Here is a 19,893-nt window from a genome sequence, read left to right on the forward strand (position 1 = left end):
TTAACCTGGAAAAGGTTAGTTTAAAAATAAAAACTAGAAATATCATTTTTCCTCACATTCTTGTGTTATGATTGACGTATGGCTTTGGTCATGGACTACTCTTGTTCATAGGTGAGTGATTCCTTCTTCCTGTTTACATTTAACACATATTTACTGGAGAAATATCACAACTTAGGTCACAGTGTTGTTTCTGGTTTTCTTAAGGATATTTTATATTTTACTTTCAATTCCTGCAAAAACATTTTTTATAATGTTGGTGACAGCTTGATTTCTGAGGTGTATACATTTTTTACGTGCAGCTAAATATCTATTTGAAAACTTAAAGGAGACCTATTATGTGAAACACATTTTCTCTTGCTTTAACATATATAAAGTGGTCTCCCCTCAGCCTGACAACTCAGAGGAGGAGGAAAGCAACCAAATTCTGCAGTGTCTGTACAGCCGCCTGGATGAGCCATCCAGTGTGATGTGGATCTACGAGCCGTTCAGATTCTGCTCCCGTCGTTACGAAACCAAAATGCAATTTGCATTGGTTGGCTTCCGCTGCTGAAACACGCCCACAACTAACTCCGCCGGCCGGAGCTTCCACCATTTTTTCGTAGCGGTTTATCGCGTCATTCAGGCAGCCAATCAGCACAGAGCCTCATTATCATAGCCCCGCCCACTCAGAATCCTGCATAGATAATGAGGTTAGAGAATGGCAAGATAAAGACATGGTTTAGAGACTGAATTTCTAATTTATTTAGCAAAAACAATCAAAAGTTTGTTTTTAAGACATTCAAGGCCTGTTTAAAATAGGTATTAGATGCCATAATAGGTCCCCTTTAAAGAAAGAGATTCATATTATAAGTTAACTCACAAAACCATACATATCTGATGTGTATAGCCGGGAGGGATGACGGGGTTGGGGTCCCATTCCTGATGCAGATGGCTCCGTAAGGTGGTATTCCCTCTCTGGTCCCTCTGTGCACATCATTTATCATTTTCATTTATTCTTTATTTCATTCAAAAAAACAAAACAATTCAATAGAAACACAAATACAAATGTTCCTAACTTGTGAATGAAAAGGGAGCAGAAAGAAGAAGAATCTTATCTGATCTGCCCCTTTCACAAATAACATAAATTAAAAATAATAATAAAAAAAAAAAAACAACGACATCATTCACATCTTTATTTATTTCTTTTTTTTTCCTCTACATCTTAATTATCATGATGTGTCTGTTGTGTGTATGCGGGGGTGTGGGGTTTGTCTGGGGAGTGGTTGGGTCTGGGCCCTGTTTTTACTTTTAAGATTTTACAGTTTTTAAACATGTAAAGCACTTTGTGCTACATATATGTATGAAAAGTGCTTTATAAATAAAGTTTGATTGATTGATTGATTGCTGGCATCACCGAAAGCAGTTTGTCCTCTTTTTGGAGGTTAGACCGGGAACGCCCAGATCTGCAGATACCCTGTACGCCCTCAAGTCATATTAGACATATTAGACCAGATGTTTTGTCAGGGAAGGAAAAAGGACCTGCCAAAGAGCATTTTACAAGTTCAGTCCAGAATTCTCCATCAGTTTTTGATCAAATTAATTGAAATAACTTCCAAATAGGAACCTCTCTGAATACCAAGCAAGCTGTTTTGGCTTTTCCCTTTTAGGAGTTACAGATGTGCATTTCCTGACATGACCCTCCTCATTTATCTAGATTAGGGACCAGCACTAGGAAAACAGCGGCTTGAGGCAGTAAGGGAGCGGGCGACTTGGGTTTTCAGCATCCAACTCAGGGACACATGACAGGGCTTGGGTTCGATCCCCTGGTCGTGTCTACCCACTGCTCCATGGCCGCCCTCCTGGAAGACTCCTCTGGCTTCTTGGGCTACAGAAGAATTGCAGCCTGCCGTGTTTTGACTTTGATCACATGACTGGTGGTTTACAGACGGCTGGCAGACGTGACAGATGTGCAACGGTCCTCTAATCACACACTAGTGGTAAAATGTCAGTGTTTCACCTGAACAAGCCACAGCTGAAATGACACATTCTGGCCTTGTCTCATGAAACAGCTGTAAAGCTGCCATTGTCAACGTTGTCAAAAACTTCTTATGCTGACAGGAAGGTGTCCAAAGACTAGACAGTTCCACACGACCAGGTCGGTACAGGGTTTGGTCCCTCTGCTCCTGAGGATGCAGTCCCAGAATGGGGACACAGATTAGCAGATCATTCCCGATGCACAAGGGCACCCAAGAGTGGAGTAAAGACTCCATAATCCATGGTGGATAGGTTTATACAAAAATGTGAGGCAGAGGGCTTCCCAGAGAGGATCAGTACCATGAAGTAACCCCAAGGGAAAAGAAAGCTTCTGCAAAGCTCTGGTTGAACTGCTCGAAACCCAACGGGAGCGTTTGGATGCTGCAGACCAGGAAGCCGCATGCAACTAAGATGATACCTGATTTAACAAAAGATAACGCAGAGAAGTCACAGATGACCAGTGTGGAACCACACTGGAGTCATGGTGTGGGGATTGTTGTTGTGATGCTATATTTGGAATCTGCATATTGAAAATAAAGCACCCTGAAGATAATAACCTTTGCAATAGTGGTTATTGTTTGTGGTCACCCGTTCTCACGTTGTTTCCTTTTAATTAGAGCTTTAACAGTCGGTGGCTTTTACATTTGGAAAAACAAACGTATGCTTCAGACGTTTCTCTGTAAGTGCGTGTTTAATATCCTCCATTTCTGTCTTCATGCCAACTTCTCTGATTAGTTCATATCTTTCCATAGCTGTAACTGATCAAATGTAATCACTAATTACATCAATTATTTAGAGTGCAAAGGATTGACAATCCACCATTAAAGTTCAGCGTGCAGCACTGTGAGCTGGTGGCTCAAGAAAGTCCATATCAATGTTTCGAGACAGCAGTTTTGGTATCACTGTTGAGATCGTGCAGATTTGCCCAACACAACGTTTTTTCAATGAAGCATTTGTGTTCCACATGTTGTACTACTGTGAACGGCAGTGGAGATGTTTTTTTTTATTCTCTGTTTGCGTGCAAAGAACTCAACTATTCATTTAACACTCAATTAATATTTCATTGCATATTTTACAGCACATCCCAACAGAGATCATATTTGCACAGAGGGTAGCAGAGAATAGCTCACAAATTATTTGGGTGGAAAATAAACACATTGTTGATAAAATGGTGCTACAGTGTTTTAAAAAAAAAAGAAAAATCCCAACATCTAGCTGATGTTGATTTTGAAGCCATAATCTTTTTTCACAAATGTATTTAATGTTTGTCCGAATCAAACTTTGATTTTTATTTCAAATGTCTATGATCATGTTCACGTGTCGGATGTCATGTGGTCCCAAATACGCCTTTTTGCTGTTTTCTCTCAAAAGATTAGAACTGAATACATTCTGTACTGCGGTTTAAGGGTGTTTATACGAATGTACTTGCATGATGTGATAGTAGTTTAACTATAATCAAGACAAAGCAATCAGATGTAGTCATTTAATTCAATTCAATTTTATTTATATAAGTCCAGAGACCCAGAACATGGCCCCCCAGCAATTATTACATAAACAATGGCAGGTAAAAAGTCCCCTAGTGGGAGAAAAACCTTAAGCCAAACAGTGGCAAGAAAAACTCCCCTTTAGGAGGAAGAAACCTGGACCAGGACCTGGATCATAAGGGGGGACCCTCCTGCCGGAGACCAGCTGGGAAGAGCAGGAAAAGAGAGAACAGACAGATATTTAACATTAGAACATTTTAAATGTCCTGACAGTTCTTTGCTAGAAGTTTTTATTAAAGCTTTAATTAAGAAAAGTAAATCTAGATGCAGCGTTTGTATCCTTGAAATCTAGACATACCACTAGCAAGTTTAAATCTGCTTGCAGATACATCTCTCTAGATGTGTGTCTGATTTATCAGGCTCGGGTACGTGTGTAACCATCCCAGTTCCCAGCATTCCTTCACAAAACTGAGAAAAAGTGTCACCGCTATAGAAGAAACAAATTTAGGCAAACGTTTTATTTTTGTACGTATGTGTGTGTGGTTTAAGACTCTCATGAGGTCTCGTGTTTTATGTGAAAATAGCTCCCCTGAAGACCCAAAAATGTGTTAAACTTTACCAGTAACACTTTCCAAACAGGGGAGTGCAAATCAGATGCTAAGAATGAAATGAGGTGGAAGGAGACTTCACGTCACACTGGGAGTAACAGCTTTGCTTGATAATAAAATTAATGCATAAACTCAAGCTGTATTGAAGCACTCACTTTCTCTAATATCTACTTTCATGCCTTGATCTGAGGTATAGTTCCAAGCTAAGTTGTCCTAAAGCACACTAAGAAAAGTGTTGAGGTTCGGAAACAAAGGCAAAAAGTGTCTGGTGTTGTACGCTCCATTGTCAAATGCATGTCAATTTATTAAACTGATCAAAGGATTCAAGTCCTTCTTAAGATCAATGCTCAAAGTGTGTGTAACACTTTTTAATTTCTTCTCACTGGTGTTATTCTGCACACGTTTTAAGGCGATTTTGTCTTCAGTCTAGACATAAATATCAAATTCTTCACCCAGTGCACACTGATTGTGCATGCGTAAGAAAAGCATGCTGGGCCTACTATAATTTAGTTCATCTTAGGATCTGGTCCTTGTCATCATGCTTTTTATTTTAACAAGAGTAGAGATATAATCTACTGTATGTTCAAATGTCTGCTTAAACCAAACAAGTCCAACTAAAGGCCCTCAAGTTCAGCAATGAAATAAGAAATTTGTCACATTTGTCCCAAACGCCTTCTCAGGCAGAAGTTCAGATATCACTTTTGACCGAGAGCCTTTCATTGAATTACACCAAAAGCAATTTTTGCAGACAGACTTTATAGGATTTCAATCCCAGTTATTGTCTCCACCTCTACTGGTTGCTTTCCATTAGAAGTACCGAGAACAGTCCACAACAGGTATTTCCACAGCTAATAGCTGAGTCCTTCCTTCTGCTAAAAGTCAATGTGAGAAAGTCTTAAAGAGACAAAGCTGGCTGGGAAATCTGGACACATAATCAAATGAATTCCTTCTGGTCTTCTTTAAAAGGTTTCAGAGGTTCAGAAGAGCTAAGGTTGTTGTTTAACTTTGCTAGGCTTGGTATACTGTAGGATCGGAAAAGTACCAACTCTGCCCTGGCTTTACCTTGGTTTACTCGTAACCTAATCACCATAACAATGAGAGGGTCTGTTTGTAATAGAAAACAGTACAGTTTAAATAAAGAAGCACAGAGATGCCAAATGGGACTTTAACATGTCATTGAGGGATAGGTGGATACGTTTGGTGAAAAGGTTAAACTGGAGGTGAAGCTTTGCAGATTATAGTGCACGCAGGAGAAGCTTCATCTTGCTATCATCACAACCCTACAGGACAAAATCCAGAATCAATACTGCTTGTGCACCGCAGGATCAGATTAAATTAGTTTACTTTTAATCTGTCACGGGATGGTTTGTTGAGGACCCAAACGCAGGAGAGCGGGAGGCAGGAGTTAACCAAAAGCTGGATTTATTCAGCAAAACCAAACCAAAAACGCTGCTGAGCAGGATCAAAAAACCAAACAGGAACATAAACAAGAAAACTGGGCAGAACTGACGAGGAGAACATGGAGGGAACAAACAATACGGACCAGCGAGGAGCAGGGGAAGACAAGACTAGATATACACAGGGGATAACGAGACACAGGTGCAGACAATCAGGGCAGATGGAAACAGGAGGGTCAAGAGAACTGAAACTCAAAAACTGGGGGAAATGTCAAACCCTGACATAATCAGTTTAATTTGGAAACACGTATAGTGGAACAGAACTTTACATGTAGTTCTACAGAGCCAGTCGTAGCTGGAGTTATAGCATTACATACAGTAACTTCACAGCTACTATCATCGGGCACTATATCTGAAGTCATGTAGAATGCTGCTAGCGCTGTATTTAATGTTATAACTTTGCATCAGTTGCTATGTGGCTCCATTATGTCAGGTAAACTCAAAGGTACAATTAGCATTATCTAATTGGAGTTAGCTATCTTATACAAGGCAATGCCTGTGTTGTTACTAAACAACTCTACTTTTGGAAGTGTTTCGTGAGTTTGCAGATTTATCTGCCATGTTGATCTTCTGTTGGAAGCACGATATTTTGTTTGTATCCAGGGAATGGGATTAAAAAAACTGCACAAAAACACACAATTCCCTTTATCTAGCTGAAGCAAAACCTTCCTCTTTGAGCTGACCCGTGTGTGTTTTGCAAAGTGATAAAGGAACATAAGGAAGTTTGGTTCTGCCAGAGCTTTGTTCCAGTTAACGGGGAGTTTTTTCCGTCCCACAGTCGCCTGGTGCTTGCTCAGGACAGGGGATTGAATCAAACAAAAGTTTTGATGCAAGCTATTAGTCTCTTTAGCAAAGCAACTATAATTATTGTTATTCTATTGACCTTGTATTAATTGTACTAATTTGGAGTTGAACTGTATTGTTGAAGTCCCTTGAGATAACGTTTCTCATGATAGACGTATAAATAACGCTGAAATGAAAAGTCTTCCTTGTCCATCCATCCTGAACTGTTACCCTTTCCAACACTCCCTGACGGCCCACTTTAAAAAAAAATAAAGCTGTAACATGCGTTTCTGGAGATTGCACACTTACATACGCACTACACCTCTCCGGCCTTATGTCATAGCAGCCACCTGCTTAACCTTACAGCGTGCAACACACAGTCTAGTGACGGGACAAGTTTCGTCTACAGTCCAAATGCTGCTCCCATCAAGGTTGAATCTTTCAATGAACTGTTCAAGAAATGTTGTGTGTGGTTAAAACTTGTTGCCTGTGCTAGTCTCCTCACTAACAGGCTGGGGTTCCACTTCATCTGCTTCTCAATAGATATGATCTCGGTCATGTTCTGGGTCTCTGGAAAGTGGTTAGAGACAACTTATGTTGTAATAGACGCTATATAAATAAAATTGAATTGAATTGAAATATAGATTATTAGGATCCAATTGTTTAAAAACTGTTTAGTGTTGGTAATAAAAAATACTTCATTATCTCAAAATCTACATTTTCTCAAGAAAATCTGCACCTGTTTCCAACCACCAGAGATGGAGCAGGAAGTGGGTAAGCACTGAAATGAACATGCGACTCCTATCTCACTCCTGATTGGTGGTGCTACACCTCTTCCCTTTTCTTATTGCTGGTGATGTTTGTTGTCCGCTGCTGGTTCGTCCTTCACTGCATCAGTGTTGTTAGATTGTGTTGACGTGTTTTCTCATCACAGAAAACAACGTGCGTCCTCATTTCCTGGTTGAGTGACCAGAGTGCGCGTGGTGACGTTGGCTTCACATCTGTATGTCTGTCTGGGACGATGACAGAGCAGCTGGTTCTGCAACCACTGGCTCTGTTGGGGTAACGTGTTCCTGTGTCGATACTGCTGGCTGGCCTGTCTTCCAAAACCCTGCTCACATTTCTTTTAAAGTAAAACCCCCCAAAAGAAGAAAGGTGGACTTTAATAAAAAGACTGGCTGATGGGGTAAATGTCAAACTGTAGATTGTACGTGCAGGGTTGTGTATGAGTGAAAATCTCTTTTTTCCCCTTGAGCAGCCTCTTCTTCTTTTTTGACATTATTTTCGAAACGCGTTGTAAAGTTTACAATGTACTGCTTTTGGATCTTACTGTCTAAAAGCACTAGAAAGCTGAACTGCTCGACACCTCACGATTAGTTGGTTACCAGACGGTCTTCTCAAACTGAAGATTTGCCATCGCCACGTCCCTGCTAAGGGATACGTTTCCTCTTGTTTCTCCAAGTGTCAAATTGGCGCATGTTAGTGAAAGTACCCAGTGATTTGTATAATCCAGGCAACAAGAAAAAAGCGCTAATTTTGTTTGTTTTGGATGATCATTATTTTCAAGCACGTTTGCGTCAAAATGATTAAGTCAGATGAAAAAAATGTGAACATTGTGCTAATTTTTCTCTTAGTTACTTGCCATCGTTGGAGGAAGAATATATGCAAAGATGCTTTTCTGGTGGCTTTTATGGGCTGCAGAGTGATGAGTGGTTTTCATTGTCTCCCACATCCGGCGGCCCGCGGAAGAATCAACGATGTCAAATGTCACAGAAATTTTGCGGCTAAAAAACTATTTCATAATTAACATGAGACAAAGTGTCTGTGATTACAGAGCACAGATGCAACTTTTAGCAGCAGCTGGAGTTGCCGCTTTCAGTTGTCGGAGGTGTTTTATGTGATAATTAATCAGTCGCTTCCTCACAATTCACAACCCAATTTCACTCGTGTTTATCAAAATTTTCTTCAACTCTGTTGCGTGAAAAATGTATATTTCAGCGTGCTATAGCCCATCGGATCCCTACAGAGACTATTTTTAGGTTCGTATGCTATTTCAAATCCCTGTGTTTTAACAGCACAGGCTACATATTTGATGTAGCTAACTCTTGATAGCCACCTCTGCGTCTACTTACCACTGGCAAAGGGGCCTACCCTTGCAGTTTATGTTGGGCAGTATTTAAAGCAGTGATCAAAGCTGTACAAACCAATTGTCATCATTTTCTCCAGAGGGAATTTTGAAGTACATTAATGCTCTTTCTTTGGGAAATAATTGTGCCTCTCTGTGACTTCATTAGGTCTCCTGGCTGTTTCAAAAGATGTTCTCTCAGGAGGTTGAAAGCCACATCACTGGCAGACAGCGTCCCATGGGGCTGAATGAATAAAGAAAAAAAAGCAGGGATTATAATGAGATTGAGTTAGCCATGACCAGAATTGGGGTTTTCATTATCCCATTGGCTGCAGTGCGAGAGGGAGAGAGGGACAAGGCTGACAGAAAGAAATGTGCTTTAGCAGGACCTGCACTCGCCATCTGCCATGGGGGTCTGATGGTAGCTAGCCAATGCATGCTGATCATTGCCATGGGTATCAAAGGGGTCCTCTCTCTGGAGAGTTCTCCATTAAAACTGCATCACTAACGCCTGTGCAGAGAGAGAGAGAGAGAGAGAGAGAGAAAGAGAGAGAGAGAACCTTCATTCACTTCAGCTGTAACAGTTTCTATAAATTAGGCAAATTTGCGACTAGGTGCAGTATTGTAATAACATATATGTGCTATATAGGTTTTATTGCAATGTTGAATCCTTTTGTATGTTTGTTTATTGGCATATGACTAGGGACATGTTTTTTTCCCATCCTTTTTCTCTTTTTTTATGTGTGCAGCAGACCTGTGAGAAAGGCACTGTTTTTTTGTCAGGTAGAGTTTTTTCGTGGTTCATTGTGTGTAGCAGTGCTGATCCAAAGGTCACGAGCACTGATCATGACCTGTTCTTTGGCCAGTTATTCAAAAGTGTCACAGATTGTCTGTGTGAAAAGGGAAAAAAAAGGGGAAAAAAAGTAGCAGAAAAATCAATAGGTTTCCATTATCTGGTCGGGCGATGTCACTGGCCTGTCAATGATCCTGTTACAGCGGCGGTACAAGGGTGACGCGGGCCCACACTCGATCGCTGCTGACAAGAGGAAAACATGCTGACAGGCACCAGGAACAAGTTGGAACACAGATTTGCACTTCAAGCAGCCGTCCGAGGAGGTATCATGTAAGGCCACCGCGCTGAAGGGGGCGTGCTTGGCTGGGTTGGGGTGGAGTGGTGGTGATGGGGAGGGAGTGGTGGGGGGGGATTCCCAGCCAGCTTCCCTCCTCTGTCTGTCTGTCTAGCTCTCAACCACAAATGCTTTTATCCTGCCATAAATTATTCACCTCCAGATACACCAAAGGAAACTGGCTTGCACTGATTGTGGCTGAAGGGAAATTCAGAAAACCAGGGCCTGGGTCTCCGACCGCTGCATGGCTGCTCCACTCCTGAAGCCCACGCAGGTCTCACACACACAGCTATTTACGTTGCAACCGCACAGTGATATCAATTAAAATCACACACATTTCCCTTTTTGGCGACCAATCATGTGAGGGAATTCACAGCCAAATCTCCGTGTTTTCAAGTGTTTAATAATGTTCATAGTTGTTATTGACTTTCTGACACATCCTCACCTACAAAGAAAACTGCTTTCCTCAAGTCAGTCCAGACGGCCAGTCAGAAATTAAGGAAGACATCAACTGTCTCTTGAAAGAACATGAATCAATATATTTTGACAAGGATCAAATGTGCCTCAGATGAACCTTTTGGCCCTTCCAAAACAGTCTTTCTCCCCTTGTCAAACCTCCTTATTGTTGTTTGTCCACATGTGATGATGAGAAACCCTCCTGGTTTTTTTTTTCCCGAGTCCTATTAAGCTTTACAATGGAATATTTTCCTCCCAAGTTTAGGGGTTAAAGTTTAAAAAAAGGAAACCATTTGCTCCTGTGTGCACGCAGCTTATAGGCCTACGCCTGTTGTTATTCAAGCATTTATTGTCTGAAAGGAGGGCTCTGGACGCGTGTGACGTCACACTTTTTGTGAAATCCCTGAAGGAAAGTAGTCTACATAGCTTCTTTTTTTCTTTTTTTTTCCTCCCCACATATGTGTGCATTTTTGCCATCTTATGATGACGATTCAGTCCGTAATGACTGGGGAATTCAGGTTAATATGTTGACAAGGTTTAACAGCAGCGGGTCATGTTGCTCCACACGCATGGCTGGCTCCGTTCACTGCAGCAGCTGACAGGTCCTAATCATGCGCTGCCCTGAAGGCACTGGAGCAGCGCACGCTTTTAATCACCGAATCATAGACCAGCAGCAAGGCTCCAAATTGAGATGTAATTAAAGTCAATGTCGCAATAATTGTTTCGGCTAATTGGGCAGACAAGTCCGCTATGGCGCGATTCTATCTGTTATTATAGGCCGGTTTTTCTCCGAGCCTGGAATAAGAAGGTTGCGTCTGCAATGACACTCTTGCAGAGGTTTATAAAGTACTTGAAAAAAGTAACTAAGTAAAAGTAGAAATACCATAACTGAAAAAGACTTTGGTAAAAGTTAAAGTCACCCATAAGAAAATGACTTGAGTAAAAGTCTGAAAGTAGCTCACATTAAATGTGCTTATGTATTAAAAGTATCTTGTGAAAAAATATACTCAAGTATCAAAAGTAAAAGTACAAGTATTTTATAGTACACCTGAAAAGAAGCAACACAACCAAAAATGATCCTTCCCTCGTTTTTTTTTAATTTCACTTTCAGGCGAATTAAATGTATAGAATACAACACCAAAAATAAACTGTCTTTCTTGCAAAATATAATTCTTTGATTATTTAAATTTGTAACGAGTAACAAGGTGGCAAATGTCAAAGTAACGAAGTAAAAGTATATGTTTTCACTTTTAAATGTAGTGATTAAAAAAAACGCAAGTAAAGTACAAATCCTCAAAAAACTACTTAAGTAGTGTAACGAAGTACATTTACTTCGTTACTACACACCTCTGCACCCTTGATTGTTGTGCGGAACATGTTTTTGCTTAATTTTTATTGTTGTAATTTTGTGACCGTGATAATTGATTGCACTGCCCGCAATTTCTTCATGATTTGGGTCTAATTCACCTTGGAGCTCGAGCCGACGCTCATCCGTCACGTGCATCATGCAAATAAGCGAGGAGATTAATAAAAGCGGCAAACGCGTCGTCCTTGATGGGGATGCCACACCTTCGGCAACATCATTATTTCCTCTGAATGAGTCTCACATGCACATGCCTGCAGGAGCGGAGCTGCAGTAGGTGTGACGGGGTAACTGGTCTGAGAGCAGCAGCTGCCCTGCACCCCGCAGGGCCAAGGCTGACCTCCTTTTTTCCACTCTTCCTCTTCTTTTTACATCACCACGCTGGAAACTTGACAAGCCATACGCCGGCGTTGAGGTTTTGATTTGGATGAGGGGAGAAGTGTAGAATATGAGCCAGAAATGACGAGTCAGACTGGATTTTGGGTGTTGCCAAAAAAATAAATTGTGGGAGAGATAGGAGACGGAGAAAGGGAGGGAGGGAGGGGAGGAAATGATCTTAAATGTGTCTATTTTGGGGGGCGGCGGTGTCTGTAGTGAAGCTGTCCTCTAAATATGGACATCCATCCTTACACATTCACCCATTTTATTCCTTTTAATAGCGACTCTTACCATACTGACATCATGAGAAGAAGAAGGAACAGGATAGACTGATGATGACAGATGTTTTAAATTCTGTAATCATTTATAGTGGGAATAGGCTTGTGTTGGAGCTGTGATTGTATGTCAGTAATCACATAGAGGGGTGTGAAACGACTTCACGAGTTTAGAAATGTTTACTAACCATTGGGCCCCAGAGCTTTATGCAGGCCTGCCATGCGCTGCCATTCCCCCCGTGGCCGGCAGGGGGCGCTGCGCGGTTCATTCTGACGGCGACGCGCTCGCCAGCAAGAGCAGCGGCTCCCTGGAAATCACAACCAACACTCATAGGCGAGATGACGCCAATCAATTGCAGGAAATTGCAGGGATTTCAAAAATAAATAATAAAATTAACATCTTTATAAGGCTACAATGTATTTTTTTTTTCTTTCCAAATTCGTTTTTGTTGTTGGATTAGTATTATTCATTCTGGCATCACTGGAATAATGTGTAAAAGGCATTTAACAGCATTTCGTTTACCCCCCCACCCCTCCCAACCTTTTACAGGCAGAAAAATAAAGGTGGGCTCATTGAAGGCCTTTTTTAATTGTCTCTCTATTTTTTCTAAAAACCTAATTTCTCGTGGCGCCTGAGAGCGCACATATCCCGGGTCTCCACCTTTGCTTAAGGGAGCACATTTTTCTACATCACATTAGCAATCAAACACATTCCAGAACAACTATAGCGAAATAAAAAAAAAAACCTTTTGCCTTTGTCGGATTTGAGGGGGGGAAGTTAATTACAGCAACGGGTGTATATGCAGCCATGGCGTCGGGGAAAAAAAGGAATTAAAAAGAAAAGAAAAAAAATAGCAAGCGACAAATGACTATACAGAGCAAACGACAAAACAAGAGGGAGATAACTGACAGATGAAAAGACAGAGGATGTGCAGCTAACAGGCAAATCGCGCCGCTACAAAGACGCGCACACCTTTGAGAGCAAGAGTTTGTTTTATTGCACTTCTCCCGGGTTGCATCTCCTGTCGATTTGCAGAGAAAGAAGGGGGGTGGAAGCGAACATGCCCTGTTTAAGAAACAAACATGCAGATTAGATGGGATCCTGACAACACACAGCCCAGACTTCATGTCCCACAGCTCATCTCTCAACTGTGAAGAAAAAAAAAAGAGTTGAAAAATCCACTCAGCGCGCGCCTGACAACATTTACCGTCATTCTGCAAACAGTAAATGTAAATAATGAGGTGGCATCTGGAAACAATAAATAATAATAAATATTGAGACAGACCGAGAACTCTGGTCCGCTCAAGACCTTTATACATGATTATTATTATTATTATTATTATTATTATTATTATTATTATTATTATTATTATTATTATTATTATTATCATCAATAATAATACTATGTTTATTATTATTATTATTATTATTATTAATAACAATAACAATAATAATATATTTATTATTATTATTATTATTATTATTATTATTATTATTATTATTATTATTATTATTATTATTATTATTATTATTATTATTCATGTTTACAAAATAAACAAAAGTGGAAGCAGCTTATGTGATAAATTCAATAGCATTAAATTGGATGTAGATTGAACAGAGTGGGTGACAACAAACCTGTCCACGCAAATAAAGGACATTCTAGGATCCAAATGTGACACTGGCTCAAAATAAATTTGGGCATAGCCAGGGGGTTCAAAAATAATAAATAAATAAATAAAACATGGGAAGCTCACAAGGCAAGTGCAACATTTACGTGTAGGGAGTTGTCACCTGTTATGTGGCGCCAGGCTTCATGCCAACAAAAGCAGAACACCCTCCAGGGGGATGATCCACGCCACAGCTCATTCAAACTGGATATCACTTCGGGTTAAGCCACCAAGCAGCACAAAGGATAACCAACCATTCACCAACTTGTCCAGCACAACATTAGCCAAACAAACACAAAGAACTGTGTCATTTTACATGAACTTTACACTTGAGTTCCACACCAAAGTTGCTCTTCTTCTCTTTGAGCTGTGTTACCCATTTCAATGTATTTCATTTTACGAATAATTAAAAAATGAAAACAGCACAGAAAATGGACAACTTATTGGTAATATTTATCCATATAATGTCAATGGTAATGTGACTGTGTCACTTAAAGGCTTTCATGTAAATTAGCTCACCAGATGTTCTCAACTTGTTCATTTTAAGGAACAGTCATCATCACTGTGGTTTTGAAATGTGACATCAGACCAGAAGACGTTGTGAAAACGTCTTAGAGACGTTACAGGTGAGAGGAGCTCATTCATTGACTCTGAAAGACAAAATAACGTCTAATTTATACTTGTTTGAATGCAAATGACATGTGCTATGTTTATGTTGCAAATCAAAAGTCAAAAGGGCTTTTTACCGTCTATGTGGACGGTGAAGTCTCCTAAAAATAGGCTGCACACGTTTCAGATTCCAACACCATCCATATAAAAATGAATAATACATAATATACTGTACATTTATACACAGTAACACACATTCATATACTCTACTAATGTATTTATTGATTTTTAAATGAAATATATGTTGATATTACTTCATCAAGTCAACCCCTAAAATGATGGGATGCATGGAGATGACACCAAAGGTCTGGGCTCATCTCGTCTCTACCTCCATTCAGTTTGTACACCAGCAAAATCAGTGACATGAAATCATTATTTTCAGTTGATTGCACTGAAAAATGGGAGATTTGTAAACCCGAGTCTGCACAAGTTGGGGTCTAATTACAGTCTCTTGTCACAAGTCACAAATGATTGGGACGCATCAGCCTGCCGTGCAGCGCCACGCCTGAACACACGACAACATCAATTTCTTGGAATTGCTTTTTTGGGTTTTTTTATTCAATACTACTGAAAACTACAGCTTTTCTGAGCATTCAGAATGAATACCTCCCCGGCCCTCAGGCCAGCGTGAAATGATTCTTAGCCTGCACTTTAAATACCCATCGTATTTTTAGCGCCTTCTCCCTCTCTGTACTGTAACATCAAATAGAGGCAGAGCCACAGAGGTGTGGGCATTATTTGCTGCTGTGCATCGGATCTCCCAGTCAGCCTCATTAACCCAGCCTCCTCCTCCATCCAAGGTTCATCTAATCACCAGATCGACAAGGGGAAGTGAGAGGAGAACAAACAACGGAGACAAAATGAACAACTGATTGGTATGCTGTGAAAAGTACAATACGTTACTTATTTAGCATTTAGATAACTATCTGTCCTGAGAAGCAAGCTTCAAAGTTGAACTCAGTTTAGACGCAGGGGATTAATTCTCTCCGCTGCATGCTTCATTGAATCTCTCATTACCAAACTTTGTCTGTATTGATGTTAGATTTGATTGAAGATTAGAGCATTTAGCAAATCTTGCTTTTCCACATGTAGCAGGCTTTTTCAAGCGTGACACAATGCTTACTGGTCAATACCCTCACTTTTATCCAGTGTCTGCTTCATTTAAACTTAATCAACTTCATCAATGAACTGGAACAGCAAAACGCACCCTGGAACAATAGCTTTTGTTAGATAATGCTTTGGTCTTATTCACAACCGGGTGGCGATAAACCTAAAATTACACTATGATGAACTATTTCAATCAATATGATAATGGAAATTGGCTTTGCTGACTCTTTGCGGGTCTTAAGGAGGCAGGCTAAAGCCTATGTGACATTAATACATGTTCTTTCCCTGCTGTTGCAACCCCCCTCCCCACTTTATTGTCCCATCTTTTCAGTGACATTGACTACACCATATTGCAGCGCCTGGTAGTTTAATCATCTGTCTGCACCAGGGAATGCTTGAGCTGTAATGGATGCACAAGCAGACAGTCTTGCACATTGTTTTCCAACTAAATTATGGGTTTTATACTTTGTTCCATATAGTGGCTCTGTAGGGTGTAGATCAATCACTGATGGCATCATTGTAAAGAAGCTACAACACAAATTTTGCTGCTCATTTGGACATTTTGTTCTTGTGTGGCATGCCGTGCCTCCCACAGGCGGCAATCTATCATATTTATACTGCCACCAGTAGACCAATTTCCCAAGCCTTAGCAAGGAAAATGCATGCCTCCCATCTGTTGCATACTAATAAATGTGCCACCTTCTGGGACGATGTAGAAGTGATCACGATGATCAACTGCCAAGTGGAAGGTCTTAGCCCCAACATGTTTACATAGAAAATGTCCTCCTCAGCCAATGGTGAAATTATTTCAGAATATATATATATATATATATATATATATATATATATATATATATATATATATATACAGTACATATATATATATATACATATATATAGACTCAGATGTGTTCTTGCTCTGCTCATTTTATCCTGGATGCATCCAGAGCAGATTATAGGCCGTAAAAAACAATGATCGAAGCTTCTTTCTTTTTCTTTGTACAGGGTGCAGCCATGTTGCTCGTGAAGTGAAGTGGGTGGTTGCTTCGCTAAGTTTAATAGCATGACGATTATGGATGAGGAAGTAATACTGGCTAGCCATTGGCTGAGCCGACTGTCAATCAACCATGTTAGAAATAAAGGTAATGCTTCATATCAATTCTCCTGGTGTGGTACAAAAAAATCACAACCCTCAGAGTTGTCATGAGTGTGATATCAAACAGTTGAGACCAAATTTATTTTTTTTAATCAGGCTGTAAATATGTTTATTTCTTCTCTAACGTTGCGTTAGACATTTTAACACAGAGTTTCCGATCGACTCGCTTTTGCAACCCCCCTCTAACGGCCAGTCGAGGAACTGCAATGAATCTTAGCTTCGTCTGAGATTCAACCTGGGAGTGGGATGCTTGGCGCTTGGTGGACACTGCTGACTTCAGATACTTGAGAAAGTATACCAGAATGCAATTGGCTCCAACAAGCAACAGTGATAGAAGAGGATTGAGGAGTATAAAGTTTTATTTTTATTTAACAGAATTAATACAAAATAGTTTTCTATAGGGCAACAATATAGGTAGGAAATATATTTATCTCATATGTGATTTTTAAAACAAACAGATGGAGAGTTCATGAGTTATAGCTTTGGCTCCGTGTGAAAATAAATGTTTATTGACTGGCGTACTTATTGATATATAGTTTGGTCAACAAGAGTAAGAGATTGATGAAAAATCTGCAACTTTTACTTTGAAGGACGTCACACAGAGAATTGCGTAAATTTAAATTTTCAACAATGTTACAACAAATATAGGAACAAAAAAAGCCTCCAGTGATCCGTCTCTGAATAAATGTTTAATTCCAGTTGAACTTTCCCAACTGGTTTCCATGTTTGGATTGAGCTGGTTGAACTGGTTTTGTTGCATTAGCAGACAAGTCTTTCTCTAGTTTTACTGATGCAGAAAATTGATGACGTGAGATACGTACACTTTATTTAAATGTTCACCGTGAAGCCTGACTGTTTAGATATTGACCACAATGTAAATTTGAACAAGTCGTTGCATCGGATTGCTTGACTTATTCAGCGCTACACCAGTGCAGCAGACTGCAGAGCTGCTGACTGCTTACTTGCTGTAAACTACCACTAGTGGTCACTTGTATATTGCACATCACATACACTTATATTTCTCTGGGGATGTGCACGACCGCCGTGCCATACGCACAGAGGATACATGTGGCAGCCATGATGTGTACATGTATATAAGTATTCCGGCCCTAATGCATGCACGTTCCAAGAAATGACCCCACCTGTAGTTTGGAGCAACAAAAAGAGGCGCAGCTGTAATACACTGTAAAATACAACGCACAAGCATTGGTTACGTGACACACTGGTTTTTCTGAAGAGCAGTTTTGAAGCGTATTTTTCCCACAGACTGTGAAATACAGTACAACGTTCCGCTATGTTTCTCCAGAAGCTGATGGGAACACGCCCACTGTATGTCAATCATAGTTGGCGGTGGCTGCAAGCTCATTCAACCGACCAACGTAGGTGGAGCTGCAGAGCTACCGCCGGACGTTTACAGCAGAATATCACGCTTCACATGATGAGTTTATCTGCTGCTGGGTCAGTATAAACTGCATGTTACAGGTGAGGATGGCTAGCCATTGGCTGAGCCGACTGTCAATCAAAAGGCTACACCTCATAAATAAATGTATTTCTTTATATAAATTCACAAAAAAAAAAATAAAAAAAAATAATCCCCATTAGAGTTGTCTTAGATGTGAAATCAAACAATCCAAACCAGATCAGTTTTTTGAACCAGGCTGTAAATGTGTTTCTTAAAATCTGCTTGAAAAACAGGGAATGTTTAAATGGAAATGAGTTTGTGTTCAGATTACTCAGATCAATGTCAGTTGTTGCTTGTTGGACCAAAGTCTGTCCTCTCTAGACGTTCAGGGACATGTTTTAGTCTAGTATAGTAACATAAAAAACATTTGTTTAGAGCAAGGACATACTGTATGTACCGTACATTATATATTATATATTGTCTGCTCCTGTATAATAGCAACAGGGTTGTGACTTAGTCATTTCAAAACATTAATTTCATTCTTCTTCAACCATCAGCAGGTATAAAGATTTGTATGTCATTAGTTAGGGCCAAGATTTATCAATGGTTGAATCTAACACAACTGTTTTGTAGGGTCGGGTTAGAGTGTTTTTAATCTTTTTAAGAATAAATCAGAAGCACATAACTGCACGTAAGGATGCTTCATGGCAGAGTCGGCTGTTCCCTCCAACTCCCACCTCTGCAGCAACCATTGCCAATTAGCTGGTCCTTAATATTAATTGACCTGTGCCGCTTGTATGTCACCATCCCCCGCTGAGCACGAGACAGGAGATGTGTCGTTTGACACTTTTGAAAATGTAGTTTGCCCTTGTTTGCTTGTTTTATTCTCAGTGCTGGAAATGATTTGAGAGGACAGGCATGCACAGCAGATACAGCACCTTGAACATCAAAGGCCCATGCTGCAATATTGTGTCTGGGTTTCTGTACTCTGTATACTCTCATTCATGAGTGGAACCCATGTGAGTTTCTGTGCACGTCAGAATGACTGCCAACAGAAATCATCCAAGACAGCCCAGAATATAAAAATTTGTGCACCTTTTCCCTGTTTTGTCGGTCTTCTTCCCATTCTCTTAGGTGAACATGGGCCTGAGTGATGGACCCAGAACCTTTCATCTCGCCCTGTGAGTGTAAATAACTGTCATGTTTGATCGGTGGTCTGACGTGCACATGTGATACCGTGGAACCGGGAAGGGGATTTAGTAAGGATCCAGTTCATGTACTTATACCGTTTTTAAATGTTAGGTGAAATTAATGAGTAATTAAAAAAGCCCCCCTATGTTAACCCTCATACTTCATCTTTAACAGATTATGTTCCACTTTCATAGGTTTTAACTGGACCATACTATGACAGCATGTTGACCCCCCCACCCCCTCAGGCACAGTGACACAATGACACTTCATCACTCTTAAGGATGCTTACTATTATTATTGCAAACTTTCATTTGTGTAATATCAAGCACATCACAAAAATTATTTTTACATAATAAAAACTACATTTATTTCGTTGGCAGGCGATATATTTAGATCAATTTACCAAAAACGTTTGGCTGGACCTATACAACAAGTCAAACCTTCCAAACAAGGCGGACTTTCATATACTTATTATTTTTTTTTTTTACATAAACTTTCATAAATTTCACATTTTATGTGCTAACGGAGGCCTGTAGAGTTTGACATATATCATGGATGTTCATCTTATGGTGAACTTGCCAGAAGAATCCCAACTGCAAAGATGACCTGTTGTTTTCCACTTAAAAAAATC

Source organism: Cololabis saira, chromosome 13 (genome assembly GCF_033807715.1).
Source record: "Cololabis saira isolate AMF1-May2022 chromosome 13, fColSai1.1, whole genome shotgun sequence".
NCBI classification, from domain to species: Eukaryota; Metazoa; Chordata; class Actinopteri; order Beloniformes; family Belonidae; genus Cololabis; species Cololabis saira.